The following is an 18,086-nucleotide window of genomic DNA, read 5'->3' on the forward strand; positions in this document are numbered from 1 at the left end:
ATCATGAAACTCCATTTGATAAAAATAGCAGGATAATATTAATTAATTAAATAAGTTAATTTGTGACTTGGGAACTATAAGTTATGTGTGAAAATGTCTTTGTTTTTCAGAAATCTAGCTGAAATTTTGGGGAATGATGGGATAGCACATTAATAACTTGCTCTCCAGTCTTTCAAAAATTAACTTAATTTTTCTTGTAATTTTTCTGCATTGTTGAAAGGACTTCAAGATTAAAAGAATTATACTAGCCCCAATTTTCCAAAAACTCATGAGGTTTTCTGTATATTACTCTAATTACTGTTTAAAATTTCTAGAAATTTTTGATGAACTGATGAAAGCACAATAGCATTTCTATGTCTAATTTGTTACTCTTTCTTTTTTTTGTTTTTAAGGAAAGTGTAGTATGGTTTGTTACTTTATATTGTGTACAATATATTGGTTTAAAATTGAATTAATTTCAGTGAGATAAAATGCAAACCTTCTGGGCTAGAGAGATGGTTTAGTACTTAGGCACTTGCTTAGAAAGCTTGAGGACCCAGGTTTACATCTCCTGTACTCATGTAAGCCAAATGTAGAAGGTGGCACATGCATCTGGAGTTCATTTGCAGTGGTTGGAGGCCTTGAAATGCCCATTCTCTCTCTTTCTCCCTCTCTTTTTCTTTGATAAATAAATAACTAAATAATATTTTTAAAAATGCAAACCTTCCAAGTATCCTATCCACCATTCCTTTATTCAATATCAAACTCATAGTAAGATATACTTATATGCCTTACTTTCATAATACCTCATCTAAAAAGTATTTCACAATCTAGTTTTTGGAAATAAAGATCTTTTTCTGATAAACTTTCCTTGATTTATATGACCTACCTAAATTAAATCAAAATGAGACTAATCAATCAAATAGACCTATAACAAGCATGGAGATCTGAACAGTTATCAATAATCTCTCAACTAAAAAAGCCCAGGCCCAGATGGATTCACTGCTGAATTTTACCAGACCTTCAAAGAAGAACTAACACTATTGCTTCTTAAGCTTTTCCAGGAAATAGAAAAAGAAGGAATTCTACCAAACTCCTTCTATGAAGCCAGCATCAACCTTGTACCAAAACCAGGCAAAGACAGAACAAAAAAAGAAAATTACTGATCAATCTCCGTCATGAACATCGGTGCAAAAATTCTCAACAAAATATTAGCAAACAGAATACAAGAATATATCAAAAAGATCATTCACTCTGACCAAGTAGGCTTTATCCAAGAGATGCAGGGATGGTTCAATATATGGAAATCTATAAATGTAATACATTATATAAATGGGTTGAAGGACAAAAATCACATGATCATCTCATTAGATGCAGAGAAAGCATTGGACAAAATCCAACACCCTTTCATGATAAAAGTACTACACAGACTGGGAATAGAAGAAACATATCTCAATAAGGAAAGCTATTTATGACAAGCCTACAGCCAACATATTACTAAATGGGGAAAAACTGGAACCTTTTCCACTAACATCAGGAACAACACAAGGTGTCCACTGTCCCCACTTTTTAATATAGTTTTGGAAGTCTTAGACATAGCAATAAGGCAAGAGTCACACATAAAATGGATACAAATTGGAAAGGAAGAGATCAAGTTATCATTATTTGCAGATGACATGATTCTATACATAAAGGACACTAAAGACTCTACTACCAAACTGTTAAAGCTGATAAAAACCTAAAGCCATATAGCAGGATACAAAATAAATACACAGAAATCAGTAGCCTTCATATATGCTAACAACAACACACAGAGGATGAAATCAGAGAATCACTCCCATTCACAATTGCATCAAAAATAAATAAATAAATAAATAAATAAATAAAAAGTACCTTGGAATAAACCTAACCAAGGAAGTAAAGAATCTATACAATGAGAACTTTAAAACACTCAAGCGAGAAATTGCAGAAGACACTAGAAAGTGGAGAAACATCCCTTGTTCCGGGATTGGAAGAATCAATATTGTGAAAATGGCAATCTTACCAAAAGCAATCTGCACATTTAATGCAATCCCTATCAAAATTCCTAAGGCATTCCTCATGGAAATAGAAAAAAAAAAAAAAAACAAAAAAACAAAAAAACAATCCATTCATTTGGAATCACAAAAAACCTCAAATATTTAAAATAATACTGAGCAACAAAAATAAGGCTGGTAGTATCTCCATACCTGATTTTAACCTATACTACATAGCCATAGTAACAAAACCAGCATGGTACTGGCACAAAAACGGACATGTAGATCAGTGGAACAGAATAGAGGACCCAGATGTAAGCCCAGGTAGCTATAGCCACCTGATATTTGATAAAAATGCCAAAAATACTCATTGGAGAAAAGACAGCCTCTTCAGCAAATGGTGTTGGGAAAACTGGATATATATCTGTAGAAGGATGAAAATAATTCTTCTCTCTCTCCATGCACAATAATTAAGTCCAAGTGGATTAAAGACCTTTTAACATCAGACCTGAATGTCTGAAACTGATAGAGGATAAAAGGGGAAACCCTTCAACATATTGGTTTGGGAAATACTTTCTGAATACAACCCCAATTGCTCAGGTTATAAAACCACAGATTAATCACTGGGACCTCCTGAAATTACAAAGATTTTGCACTGCCAAGGACATAGTGATGCCCCAGCCAGCAGGGAGTCAAACAAAGAAGCGAGGTGAAAATCAACCTGAATGAAAGTAGGCAAACAGACACAAGAAGGAGACCATGCTAGATGTTTGTCACGGCCTCAAGAGTTTATTCTTACATGTAGGTTTATATATGGTTGTAGGGGGAAGGGGACGTGGTCAGGGCAAGGAGTTGTAGGGGGAAGGGGACGTGGCCAGGGCAAGGACTTGTCAGGAAACCTAGAGGGGATGTAATTAGGTGTTCATCTAATCTTGCCCAACTGATTTAACATCCTGACTGCACCAGGCTTCACATCCTGACCATAAACTGGCTTTTTGCAAAAGATAAGATTCTGTAAGTAGTCTGCTGACCACTTCCAGAAGTACCTAGCAGAAAGCTGGATGGACCAGCTTTCTGAGTAATGAGTCAGTTTATGAGCAGGCCCAAGCAAAATGGAGAGGCTTTTGCTCTATGGCTCCCGACATAGTGAAAAAAGCAAAGAGGCAACCTACAGAATGGAAAAAATCTTTGCCAGCTATATATCTGATAAAGGATTAATATCTAGGATATACAAAGAACTCAAAAAGTTAAATAATAAAGAATCAAACAAGCCAAACAAAAAATGGGCTATGGAGCTAAATAGAGCATTCTCAAAGGAAGAAATATCAATGGCATATAAGCATCTAAAAAAATTTTCTATGTCACTAGTCATTAGGGAAATGCAGATTAAAACTACATTGAGATTCCATCTCACTCCTGTCAAATTTGCTACCATCATGAAAACAAATGGTCATAAATGTTGGCGGGAATGTGGAAAAAGAGGAACCCTTCTACACTGCTGGTGGGAATGCAATCTGGTCCAGCCATTGTGGTAAACAGTGTGGAGGTTCCTAAAACAGCTAAAGATTGATCTACCATATGACCCAGCTATAGCACTCCTAGGCATATATCTGAAGGACTCATCTAATTTCCTTAGAAGTATGTGCTCAACCATGTTTATTGCTGCTCAATTTATAATAACTGGGAAATGGAACCAGCCTAGATGTCCCTCAACTGATGAGTGGATAATGAAGATGTGGCACATTTATACAATAGAGTTCTACTCAGAGGTAAAGAAAAATGAAGTTATGAAATTTGCAGAAAAATGGGTGGATCTGGAAAGGATTATACTAAGTGAGATAAACCAGACCCAGAAAGTCAAGCGCCACATGTTCTCCCTCATATGTGGATCTTAGCTACAGATGACTGGGCTTCTGTGTGAGAATGAAAATACTTAGTAGCAGAGGCCAGTAAGTTAAAAAGGAGATATAAAGGGAAGAGAAAGGAAGGAAGGAGGGTACTTAATAGGTTGGCATTCTATATATGAAACTACAATGATTGAGATGGGGAGGTAATATGATTGAGAACAGAGAACAGAATTTCTAAGGGGAAAGTGCAAGTGGGGGTAGGGAAGGTATTACCATGGCATATTTTTTATAATCATGGAAAATGTTAATAAAAATTTTGAAAAGAAAAAATAAGAATTAAATGTAGTATCATTGAACATGAAAAAAAAATGCAAACCTCCCAAGTATCCTACCCACCATTCCTTTACTTAATATTAAACTCATAGTCAGATATATTTATATGCCTTACTTTCATAATACCTCATTTAAAAAGTATTTCACAATCTAGTTTTTGGAAATAAAGATCTTTTTCTGATAAACTGCCCTATAGTTTTGATTTTGGAACTCAGATTCTCCCAATCTCTATTACTTACAAAAGTTTTCTCTCCTAAAAGTGAACCATCTAACCCATTATTAAAGCTCCTCCCAGCAAGTGATATTCACAGACTATATTGTTAGCAGATCAAAGCTCTTTCATTTCTATGTTTTTTTTTTTAAATGAACTACTAGGGATATTAAAAGGACATATATGTATACATGTTAGAGTAATGCATATTTGGATTTTAAAAGAATTTGTGACAATGTGAAGCCCATTTATTCAAAAATGAATAGAAATGGGCATAGAAAAGAAAAGAATGTTCTTAGAGGAAGCAGATAATTGGAATAGAAACAAAAGTGAGACAAAAATATTCCGTTGGAGGAGAAAGAAGAGCCATGGTGAGAAACCAGTTTCATTAGGTCAACTGATTGCTTGCCAATTTTATTTAAACCTTGTCACTTTCCAGATTGGAAAGGTGAGATTCTAATTAGTTCCTTTTTCGTCAGTCAGGGCTCAGTATCTCTAAGCAATCTTTGGGTAATGATCATAGCTTCACTTTGATCTACTTCAGGGAACCTGCAGTGCCAATTATTAAACAGGTGCTTAGGAAACTGGGACCCACCACCTGTTCCTCTGACCCTGGCTGACCCAGTTAGCAACGACCAGTGGTCTTCAGTTAGGCCAAGTGGTACAAATATATCCAATCCCAAAAAGCACTGGACACTTCTCCCTCATCTTTCTTTTGGGTTCACCCAAATTAACCTTCAGTATATTTTATATATCAATGAAAGAATCACAACCTGGAACTGTCTTGGAAATTTTATATATATAACTTAAAAACTATAATCTATAAATCTAATAATACTATAGTATTATCTAAAATTAATTTGTCACCCTGTGCTTTAGGGCTAAAATAAATACACAAAAGTACGTAGAACTTCTAAAACATTTTCCTTATATTGACAAAAAGAAGTCTGAACATTTTATGTTCATGAGAACCTCTTGAGAAATCAGTAAAGACGATCACCAAGCTCATCGTTTTGTAGTAACATTTATTAATAATTTTCATAAATGTACATAACATACTTTGATCATAATATTCTGTTAGTACCTTCTTTTATCGGTCCCTCTGCATACCCCTTCCACTAAACTCCTTCTTCTATTTGTATAGTTCCTTTTCTATTTTGACATCTTTGGGTGTGGGGAGGGTTTCTTCCATCATCCATGACTGAATGCTAATATAATAGTAAGTCTTGGACAGTTAACAACAGCTATTGTGAGGTCATTAATGTAATAGCCACTTCATATCTGGAATATAGTGTTTCAAAGCATTTCTCCTCATCATAATGCTCTTATATTATTTCATTCCCCCACCTTCTCTTATGTTCCCTGAACCTTAGAAAGAGTGCCAAAGATGTCTATTTTAGCACTGAGTTCTCATCAGTCACTTATTCTGGGCTCTTTGACAAGTTTTGAGTCTCCTCATTAATCATTATCTTTGACCAAAAATAAAAGCATTGTGACTGAAGATGAGAATAGGGCTAATCTATGGACATAAACATAAATTTTAGATGGCAATTTGATGGTAAACATATCCATTTAGCCAAACAAAAGTACCAGTTTCCCCCTTAGGACCTATGACCTTCCCAACTATGTGCTTTTGAGTAGACTTTCAGTATAAGGCATGAATTCTGACCCAGCCTCAAATGACTCAATTCCAGAGAACAGTTCCCTACCTCAGAGTAGTCATGCCAATATCACATCAGTGAGTGCACCTTGCCTTCACTGTCAGTTGTGTAGCTCACAGGATCCACTGCTGACTGAGATTATTGATAACTTTTATCCCTCAGCAAGCTACATTGCTCTTCCCATCACTATGACTTCTAGCCATCAGGGAGCATGCTTCCAGGATGTTTCAAATGGATTTCTTAATGTTCCACCACTAAAGTGTAGGCTGTCTTCTGTAACAGAGTTTCCCTGCCTAGTTCTGGTGTGGGCCAACCAAGAGTGTTGGCAGGAGCCTGTATTGGTTTTGGCACTGGGATATTGCTTCTTCTTCTTTTCCTATTCCTCGTCCCATCCTCCATTCCTCCTCTTCTTCCTCCTCCTCTTCTTCCACCTTTTTTCTTCTTCCTTTTCTTCCTCCCCACCCTTTTACCCCTCTCCTCCTCTTCCCCTTCCTCCCTCCCCATTCCCCTTCTTTTCCCTTTCCTCCCCATGCTCCTTCTTCTCCTCCTCTGCTTTCTTATTTTGACAGGGTAGAACTTTGAAGGGAGCCCAGCAGGGACTCAAAACTAACCACAATTCTGCATCCTCATTCCTCAAGCACCCAAGTGCTGAGATTACAGACATGTACCATCAAACCTCAACCCAGGTATCATCTGATCAGTGTGGACCAAGCCTCCATGCAATGCAGCTGCAGTATTTTGAGTTTTCAAAGTTCTCCAGGTGGTTTAAGAAAAAGTGCCAGCGAGTGAGGGATAGAACTTGTTCCACATGACTCATCTCAACTACACTTTACATACATGTTTCTGCAGTTTTGTTGGAGAGGACATTGATATGTAAAATAATGGGACTATTTCTTCAGAAAGAAATTTCACAAAATATTCATGTTCCTATGAGTAGAGAAGGAAAAAAAAAATTATTCTCCATGGCCATCACAAATTAGTCCCATCCTTTCAGTCACAGATAAAAGACAAAACTAGATGTCTATGATTTGTGAGGATTTTTGCATGCATAAAAAACCATAAGATAACTTCTACTTTGAGATTATAGTGGTTGCAACATGCATTTGAAACATGGCTTTGCTGAGACCAACTAGGATAAGTTCTATATCCAATCTAAAAAACTGCTTTTACACTGGGAAAATGTGATAAATGGTTCACATTTATTCACATTGGCATGGAGATTTAATGCTTGGTTTATAGATGGTGATTCATATATGCCTATTTACTGACAAAAAATCTTTTATAATTTCTTTTTTCCATTTGTCAACATACTTTAATATTTTTAGATTTATCTTTATTAACTTAATTTTTTATTTTTAACACATCATCTCAGTTAAAATTCATATTTCTGGGCTGTAAGGGTAGTTTAGGGGCTAAGGCATTTGCCTGCAAAGCCAAAGGATCCAGTTTCAATTCTCTAGGACCCACACACATCTGAAATGTGTTTGCAGGGGCTAGAGGCCCTAGCATGCCCATCCTCTCTCTGTCTCTCCCTCTCTCCTTCCCTCCCTCTTTCTCTGTCAAATAAATAGAAATAAAATATAGGTTTTTTTTTTTTTAAATCATACTTCTTAAAAATAAGAAGACAGATTTCTTTGTGACATTTACTGTCTTTATGGTGGCTAATGGAGAGCTATACTCTTGTCAAAGGTATGTTGAGGCAATTCCTATTACTAATCAAAAAGTTCTGTTTGTTTATGTTATTTACTGTTTTGTTTACAATTTTAATAACTTATTTACTGCTCTGTTTATAAGATTTACTATATCATTCGCTGTGTAGAAACTTAAAACAGCACATATCTCTCAGATCTGTTTATGATCTCAAACTATGGTCAGAAATTTTAACATCAATGACCTTGGTCCTCTGTTTCAGGGTCTCCTACAAAGGCTACCATCATAGTACTTTGGCTAAGGCTAAGAATCATTGAAAGGTCTTACTTTGGCAAAAGGCACATCTCAGCTCATTTGCATTATTCATTGTTCATAGGCTATGTTTCCTCTAAGAACACTAGAATGAAGCCTCAGTATGTAGCTGGAGACTGCACAAGGCTGTCTCAGTTCCTCACCACATGTAATGCTATAGGTAACTTAGTTACAACATACATGCAAGAAGATGGTTCCTCACAGAGAATACAAACAGGAAAGGAAAGGTGAAGCCATTGACTTTGCACTCTAGGGAGGATACTATGTAGATAAGCCTACCTTTCCCTCCAGGAGAGAAGGTTACATAGGGACATGGGCAAATGGAATGAATGGGTGATAATCAGAAGCCTAGGCAGTAGTCACCATAACTAGGAGTGATCAATAATAGGCCCACTCTTTCCAAGTGTTTATTCCCATATGTGACCAATAATTCAGAACCCCTAAGAGCTTGAACTCATTAAATTTGATACAAAACTGATATTTTTTTATTTATTAGTATTAATACTATTATTAAGTTTGTAGGTGTTGCCTTTTGGCATGCATACACACACACACACACACATACACACACACACACACACACACACACACACACACACACACACACATATATATATATATACACACACACACATAAAGAACTTTGAAATGTCTCAATGGGTAGATGGCTCAGTAGGTAACAACACTTGCATCAACACTGAGGACCTGATTTCAGTCCCCAGCACCCACATAAGTGAGACAAGGCCACACATGGCTATAATCCAATCACTGAGGGCAGAAGTTAACAAGGGAACCATTGGGATTCCCTGGGGAACCAGTGAAAATGAAATACAGGGAGTTCTTAGTCAAATAAGAAATTCTCTTCTCAGGAAAATGAGGCAGAAGAGCAATAGTGGAAGACACCTGACATCTTTCTGTGGTGCATATAATGATGAATATGTGATGTACATCTGCACACATACATACCTACAGCATGTAAACACACACACACACACACCATCACCACTAGAACCACTGACACATAGATTCTACACACAGACAACATAAAAAAAGAAAGAAAGAGAGAGAGAGAGAAAAAAAAGAAATAAAAATGGAAAATCCAGTTTAGAGTATATGCCATGTCTTGTAATTTGAGAATAGCCTCAGGTTCCCTGACTTTGGAGTCATCTCATCAGTCATCCAGCATAGAAAACTTCCTCTGCATGTTGAATCAGGACCACTCTGAAGCTGACAATGAGAGATGCATTGAGATTTCTCTGTCCACAGGGATTATCTCGGGCCTTTTACCTAATGGGGAAAAATGATGATCCAGGGATTATCTAGGGTATGGAAACTATTGCTCACATGTCCTGAAGAAGCTAAACTCATGCGCAATGGAGTTTTTGAAACCATAAAATATAATGAAATTATGGCATATGCCAGAAAATGCATGCAATTTGAGATCATGTTATTAAGTAATGTAAACCAGGTTCAGTAAAACAAATATCACTTTTTTTTTTCTTATTTGTATATCCTACATTTCATATAGGTCTATATAATGAGTGAAAGTAGAAGTGAGAAGAAAGTAAAGGGAGTAGCAAAAGTGGGAAGGTAGGAAAAGGGAGGAATGTCAGAAGGATATTGTGTAAGTAGATCTTAAAACTATGTGAGAACATCTTTATGAAAACCATTTGCAATAATTATAAGTCATTATATTTTTAAATAAAAATGTCAAAGCATGGAAGAACAGTGCAATAGGGAAGGGTTCTGAGAGACAGGTAAGAGAATGATAATGTAGCTCTGCTTTCCATGGTAGCCCATCATTCACTTCTACATAAAAAAAAGGAAAAAGAAATAAAAAAAGCTAAAAGACCAATTAACACCATGGAAAGCACTTTAGAATTGCTTTCTAAACTTGGTGTAATGAAAACAAATGGACGTTTTGATTAAGTAGCTATCATTAGGATGACATGTTATGATCTCAACCTCTGGTTTAATGATCTAATTAAGACCCAGAAAATTCATTATGGACCTTCAGATCAAATAATTCATTTTACAGTGCTTTAGAAAGAGACTATTTGCTCAGGTTAGGAAGCTTATTTTGGATAAGGAAAAAAAAAAGTAACTCCAAGGTTTTTATAAATATTTTATTTTCTTTTATTAAATATTTTGGTTTTACTTTTATTTATTTACTTGAAAGTGACACACACACACACACACATACACACACACACACACACACACACACACACACACAGAGAGAGAGAGAGAGAGAGAGAGAGAGAGAGAGAGAGAATGGGCACACCAGGGCCTCCAGCCACTGCAAACGAACTCCAGATGCATGTGCCCCCTTGTGCATCTGGCTAACGTGGGTCCTGGGGAATCAAGCCTCAAACCGAGGTCCTTAGGTTTCACAGGCAAGTGCTTAACCACTAGGCCATCTCTCCAGCCCTAAATATTTTATTTTAAAAAGCGAAAAGTCTGGAAAAATCAAAACAAATAATCCAATCTGTAGCTGAGTAGGGTGGATGTGTATGTGTACACACAGGATGTTTGTGCATCATTTGTTTTGCCATTTTTTTCCTAAACGTTTTCCTCTGGTGGAGAAGTTGGTGAGGGGACATTAAGGAGGAAGCATTGGGATGATTATAACTTTCTATGCTTATCCTGGGAATGAAGATGTGCCATTGCATAAGGATTAAAGCAAGCGGGTAGAAAGGATACAAAGTCAATCTTAAAAAGTACTCAGCAAAAGTCAGAGAGGAAGGCTGAACATTAAAATAAGGAATCAAAGGAGAGATGGAATCTACCACAACGAACCAGGAAGCCCTCATGGGTCACCCCAGGAAAGACTCCTGGAAGCCACTCTCCCCATACACCCAAACAGGCATAACCAGAAGTTGGACTGGGAATACTTAGAATGTTCTCACAAAGTGTTGTATGTTCTATGAAATCTCCCCTAGATATCTGAAGAAGAAAAATTTCAGGTGAACTATTAATGAATTCCTTCTTGAGTTTAAGATAAATTCAATTAAAATCTTGGAGCTGGAACTTAACATTGCCTGTGGCTTGACGATGGCTCTGTCTCCCTGTCAATTTGTCTTTTCAGGACAAGTTAGGTTTGAAATAAGGTCACTGTCTCTCATAACCATCATTCTTCAAGTAGAAGTACATTGGCATTGTCCGCCTTGGTCAGGGTGCTTGTGTGAACCTCAACCACACGATTTGGGAAAGGAAAAGACAGACACTAAACTGGACAGCCAGGATGATGGGAAATTTGGTTTAAATATGCATGTAGCCCCTTGGAGGTAACCAACTGCCTTGAAATTTTGTGAATTCTGCTTGATTCGATTAAGGTTAATGTCTGAAAGTACTGAGTACAGAAGGAAACCTACATGGTAAATGATGCTCAAAGCTGAAACAGTCAAAGAAGCTGCAGGTTTGATGATGAGCACAAAATAGTGGCTTAGGCTAGAAGGCAGTGAATATTCAAACCTATCAGGGGGAATGCAAATTCAGCAGAATGTCAAATTCTTACCCTGAGACTGGAAAGATAAGCAAGAAGATGAGAATAAGAGCTTTGTCTCACACTGGGCCACAAGATAGTGAAGTACTCTATAGTCAAGCTCACTGATGGAAAGGCTTTAATTCCCAGGGTAACTGAGCAGTCAGTGTTTCCTCTGTCTGGAATCTTGAGAGTACACATACTTTCTTTCCATCCATTATAAGCTGAGGTAGATAAAATATCAGTAAGTAAAACTCTTTGGTTGGGAAGGGCAAGACTAGACCACACTCCACTGACTGTCATTGCCATTCACTTCCTGCTACTTGCACTTCCTGTTAGTGACAGTAGGCAGTCATGTGTGTTGTGTAATTACCTCTTCCAGGACCTTGGGGAGAAACTTGTTGCCAGTTGCTGCACAGCCAGGGTAGGAAGACATCTTTTTCCACTGTAAGTTTAAACTTATGAACATTCTGCAGGAGACAGAAAGAATTAATAGAGTCATGCAAAGTTCCAGTTACAAAACACAGAGATGCTATTTGGGCTCAAATATTTGCATCTATAAGTAGATACAGCATTGATAATTCCACAATGAAATGAAAACAAAACATTTAAAATTCCTAGTCATTGACTGGGGTTCGACAAGCATGAATTGCATTCACTCTGTGTTCCCTCATGTTTGTCCTCTCTTATGTATGGTTAAATGCCACTCACCTTCTGTCTTGTAACAAAGTCCATCTTTGTGGTCTTCCATGACATCTTGGGTTCAAGAACAAGAAAATCAAGACTGGTCAGGTGTCTCAGGGTCAAAAGCAATCTTGATGTCTAACCAAAGGTGTTAAGAACCATATGTGTGAAAAACTAGCATTAATCAATTATTGGGTAGATGCAAAATTTAAAAATCAGTAGGTTGCCAAAACAGCCTTGACAATTTGCATATTCCTTGAATTGTTGTATCAACATTGGCATATGTAATTCAAATTTTAATTCAAATCATTTCTATCTTATTGTAGACTTGTTACACATTGAGATTCTATCAGCCTTGGGAATCCAATAAAATGAAGTGACTTTAACCTCTCATGCTTTCCATTATCATAGCTATAATTTACTTCTCAGGTATTACTTGGGTTATGATTACAGAAAGAGGTATTTAAAATTTCAGAAATGAGAATCAATTATGTATTTTAGGAAAATAATATAAATGGTCAAATATCTGTGTATTTAAAGAGCTATTATTGGGCTGGAGAGATGGCATAGCGGTTAAGCGCTTGCCTGTGAAGCCTAAGGACCCCGGTTCGAGGCTCGGTTCCCCAGGTTCCACGTTAGCCAGATGCACAAGGGGACGCACGCATCTGGAGTTCGTTTGCAGAGGCTGGAAGCCCTGGCGTGCCCATTCTCTCTCTCTCCCTCTACCTGTCTTTCTCTCTGTGTCTGTCGCTCTCAAATAAATAAATAAAATTAAAAAAAAATAAATAAAGAGCTATTATTGACCAGGTGTGATGGCTCACGTCTTTAATACCAGGACTTGGGAGGCAGAGGAAGGAAGACTGCCATGAGTTCAAGGCCACCCTATAACTACTTAGTAAATTCCAGGTCAGCCTGGGCTAGAGTGCGACTCTACCTTGGAAAAAAAAAAAAAAAAAGATTTGTCAATATTCAGAACAATTTAACTTATTGGAAAGATGTTGTTCCAAGGAATACAGTTATGCAGAGAAGGAAAAAAAAATGTATGTATTTATGATTGTATGAGATCCTAGGTCAAGATAGGTCATAGCAGCCAAAATACTCAAGGAAGTACACAACTCTCTTTGGGAAGGAAGTAGTTGTTTTTTTTTTTTTTTTCTTCAATCAGTTTTGTTCAAAAGAGTATTGATAGCAGTCAGTTAAAGAATGAGTTAAGTAATAAGAATAATAATAATAAACATAAAAATTATCTGTATAACATAGTGTAAATATAAGCTTATTATTCAACACATTTAATAGTGTTCACTAAAAATATCATTCAAACTGAGGAAAAGCACTATAACTTGTACAAAGATAATCTAAGCCCTGTAATAGAAGGTATATTTACAAAGACTGATTGTGACAAAAACTGACCTATGGAAGGTTACTGGGCTGAATGCACCGAAGCATTGAATATCTGGAAGAATGTAAGAGCTGGAGGAGGGGGAGGAGGAATGCAAAATCCTGTTTTCTGGATATATCATGGCTGCTATACTCGTAAATTCACAGCTTCTGTGATTTCCAGCACAAGACTGAGCCTGTCAAGACATCACCATCTATGTGGGGAGGATTCATGAGTCCTCACACTGCCCAGAGAAGCTAATGAAAGCTAATGTTTGTTGGAAGAGGGTTAGGAAATTGACAAGAGAAGTCTGAGTCTCAGTAAGCTGACTCGATATGCCTTTTTTCATTTTTTCCCATTGAAAGATGAACACAGCTCTGGAGTTTACTGTTGACCCTAGGCGTCCTGCAAACATCCCTGGCTGGGTCAGAATGAAGGTCTGAAATGGCAGGAGCAACCAATGGGCCACACAGTCTAGCAGTAAAGCTACAGGGATGATTTTAGTGTTTCAGTTTTGTACAAAGTTTCAGAAAAAGATTTTAAAATTTTTGATTTACTGACAAAAATCCTAAGAAATGGTATTGTCAAATAGCCTGTGAATGCATGATTTATTCCATCTCTTTGAAACTGTATGGGGAACTCTTGATCAGAGTGGAAATTATGATATCTCTTTTGATAAAATGGTTTATATGGTAAAGAATAAAAGAAGGGAATCTTATTCCAAGATAATATGTCAGCTATTTCTAGTGGTGGAAGTTCTATAGTTGTATTTAGGCAGCATTAAATAATCAAAATGTAGTGTCATGGATGGCCAATTTGAGATTTTTAAATCCCTCTAGTAGTCACAGAAAATGTGACAAAAAGCTAGTAAATAACTTTAATGAAACATTATATTTAGAGATAACTTTTTTTCATAATAAATAATATATTGCAATCTTTGAATTCTATTCTTTCTCCTCTGTAGATAAAAAATTTACAAGGGACAGTTCCATATCAGAACCAAGGCATTAGCATTTATGCCATCTACTAACCCTATTCTTATTTTCCCGTGTGTGTGTGTGTGTGTGTGTGTGTGTGTGTGTGTGTGTGTGTGTGTTTAGTTTTATACAATTAATGTCTATAGCCAAAGCACAAGAGTCCCTTTACTACAAGGAACCTTCTGTTCCTATTATACCCACTACCACATCTTCTAGCCTACACTGATCTCCATCCCAAGCTCTGGATAATAAATCCTCTTTAACTGTAAAATTTGTTTACCCAAATGTTTCCAAACTATTACTATTTCCATGTGTAACCAGTATAAGCTTTCTTACGTTCTTCCTGCAGTTCTTACTTTAAAATTGACGTCATTTATGGGTAAATGACATATAAGCTAGGTTAGTTATTAGCTTTTTGAATATCGGTAGCTACATAAATCATGCTACAGTAGCTATCTTAGGAGCAGTTAACAAATTCTACTGTAGATTTCCCAGAGCATCCTGGTTAGAAATTCAGAATCAGGGAAAAGAAAAATTAGGAAGTGTTTAGCCGTTGGAAATATCTTAATATTTCATATTAGAGGATTATTAAGTGGTTTGATTGTACAGCACACTAATGCCACACTGAAATTACAAAGATTACAAACTTACCTGATACATGGTAACTATCAATTTCATTTTACATAGGACTAAAGGATGTCTCAAGACATAGAACATTAATTGTCAATTAATCAAAATATCTGATGAGAAAATATTAAAATCATCAAATAATATGTTTGTATTTATATGCATATTTATGTATGTACATAATTTAATAGGTAAAATTTATATATGCTATAAATACAGTCATGGAAACAGAAAAGCAGCACTAATCCTAGAAGAAACAGAATATACAAATGTAATTTTAAGAGGAAAATTGAGGTGTCAAAGTACCAACTTGAATCACAGGAAGCTGGCCAAAGTATAGTAACAAACAGCTGAGAGAAGGTTATGCTAGGGAAGATTTCAAGCATAAAAAATTTTCTTAAATGAATTTTATTGACTACTTTTAAAATATTTCTATTTGAATTAATAACTGACTTTAGGCCAATTAATCAATTATTTAAGACATATTCTTTTGGCTTACATCATATATTACTCAAAATCTTTATCTGGGCCTAGACAGATGGGTCAGGTGTTAAAGGTGCTTGCTGTCAAAGCCTAACAGCACTGTTTCAGTTCCCCAGAACCCATGTAAAGCCAGAGGCACAAAGTGGCACAAGTGTCTGGAGCACATTTGAAGGCGGGGAGGCACTGTTATATCCATATTCACATTGTCTCTCTGCCTGATTCTCTCTCTCTCTTTCTCTCAAATGAACAATAATATAAATAATTATCTAGCATAGAGATAATAATTAATGTTTCTGAACCTGGGAGGAGTTTTGGGATGAAAATCTTGGCCTTCCTTATAATGGCAGTTCCCTAAGGGTAATGTTACACTACTATATTGTTCAACCTTATACTCACATCTTCATCTAAGGAAAGCATTTAATACTTAAGGCAGTTGCAGCAGAATTCACTCCTTTAATGTTCTGCAAAAAAAAATGGCATTCAGTAACCTTTGCTGATGAGATGACAAAGGCTGTTTGTGAAGCTTAGTTACAGTGCTTTCAATACCAGCATGGCATAAACCTGTGGTGATACATGCCTATAATATGGAAGATGGAAGCAGAAACACCAAGAGTTCAAGGTCATCTTAGGCTACATAGGGAGTTGGAAGCAAGCCTGGAATAGTGATCCTATCTCAACAAAATATAAATAGAAGGAGAAACAGAGGGGGGGAGAGAGAGAGAGAGAGAGAGAGAGAGAGAGAGAGAGAGAGAGAGAGAGAGAGAGAGAGAGAGAGAGAGAGAGAGAGAAAGAGAGAGAGAGGCAGTCAGACAGACAGAGACAAAGTCATTCCTGGTATGCTTGAGCTGGGTGCTGTACTATGAATTGGTGTTTCTGAGAAGGATGGAAGCTATGATTGGCATATGAAGTCTGAAATGAGAGATTGTGCACTAAATTGAAAAGGTTAAATGGGTTTGAGGATATTCACATCAATCTGAACTTGAAATTTATCTTTCAGGTACCAAGAACATCTATGAATTGTACATCACGCAAAAAGAATTTATTCGGTGGCTAATTTAATGCACTGTTAGTTTTCAAAGCAAAAACTGTTCTTTCCATCATTACAATTTAGAAATTCTGAAAAGAGTTATACTTCTAAGGCAAACCTATTTAGCCATGATTTTATTCTCACATGAGAACTCCTTACTTATTGTCACAAATCTTCTCAATGACATAGCTTCTTGGACAAGAAGACATTTCCACTTGATAAACATCATGGGAAACATTAACATTGAATGCCAGTCAACAACAGGCAACATGAATCCAACTCACAATCATTTATATGAAAATATTACATTTAGCAATGAAGAATTTCCATGAAGTATCTATACCAATGCTCATTGATTAATTGCCCATTTTCCAATGGTTCATCAGGATTAGCTTAGAACCTCAGACACTGATAATAAAAGAATAGATTGCAAGCCATATTTTATCTCTATATATTCACTCAGCATCAACATATAAACTTTAGCCAGAATTCATAAATTTACTATCTAATTGTATTGATGAGTATCTTTCAAAACAAAAAAAAATATTTAAAGTAAAAATTAAAGAATAGCAAATATTCTATAAAATAAATTACTATTAAAGTCTGAAAGGAAAAAGCAAAAGAAATATGATTTTTGGTAGCTGGACAATTTTCCAAAATCGAATTTTGAAGTGATGGTTTCAACAAATTTTAGGATATTATGGGCCAATATCCCCCCCCCCCTCTCTCTCTCTCTCTCTCTCTCTCTCTCTCTCTCTCTCTATATATATATATATATATATATATATATATATATATTTTTTTTTTTTTTTTTTTTTTTTTCCTGAGGTAGGGTCCTACTCTAGCTGAGGCTGACCTGGAAATCACTATGTAGTCTCAGGATGGCCTTGAACTCACAACGATGTCTCTACCTCTCGAGTGCAGGGATTAAAGGTGTGTGCTACCATGCCTAGCTTTTATATGCATCCTCTCAAATGGAATCTCATCAACTTATATATTCAAATCCTCATTAACTATCCATTATATAACAGATATTTTATAAGATATAGGAATTCAAGTATATAGTATTATTTACCTGGATTTTAACAAGATTAGTTTCTTTTTTTCAGTTTTTCAAGGTAGAGTTGCACTGTAGCTCAGGCTGACTTGGAACTCACAATGTAGTCTCAGGGTGACCTCAAACTCACAGCGATCCTCCTACCTCTGCCTCATGAGTGCTGCGATTAAAGGCGTGTGCCACCACACACACCAAGATTAAATTTTTTGAATAATTACATTGATGTGAAGAAATATTCATATTCTCTAGTCAGTGAGGTAAGAAATGCATAATTTGGAGAAATAGATAGCATTAGCAATTTTGTCTTTATAGAAATGAGCAACAGAAATAATTCTCTTTTTTTACTATAGCAGTTTCCTTC

This window comes from Jaculus jaculus, chromosome 15 (assembly GCF_020740685.1).
Source record: "Jaculus jaculus isolate mJacJac1 chromosome 15, mJacJac1.mat.Y.cur, whole genome shotgun sequence".
In the NCBI taxonomy this organism is placed as follows: Eukaryota; Metazoa; Chordata; class Mammalia; order Rodentia; family Dipodidae; genus Jaculus; species Jaculus jaculus.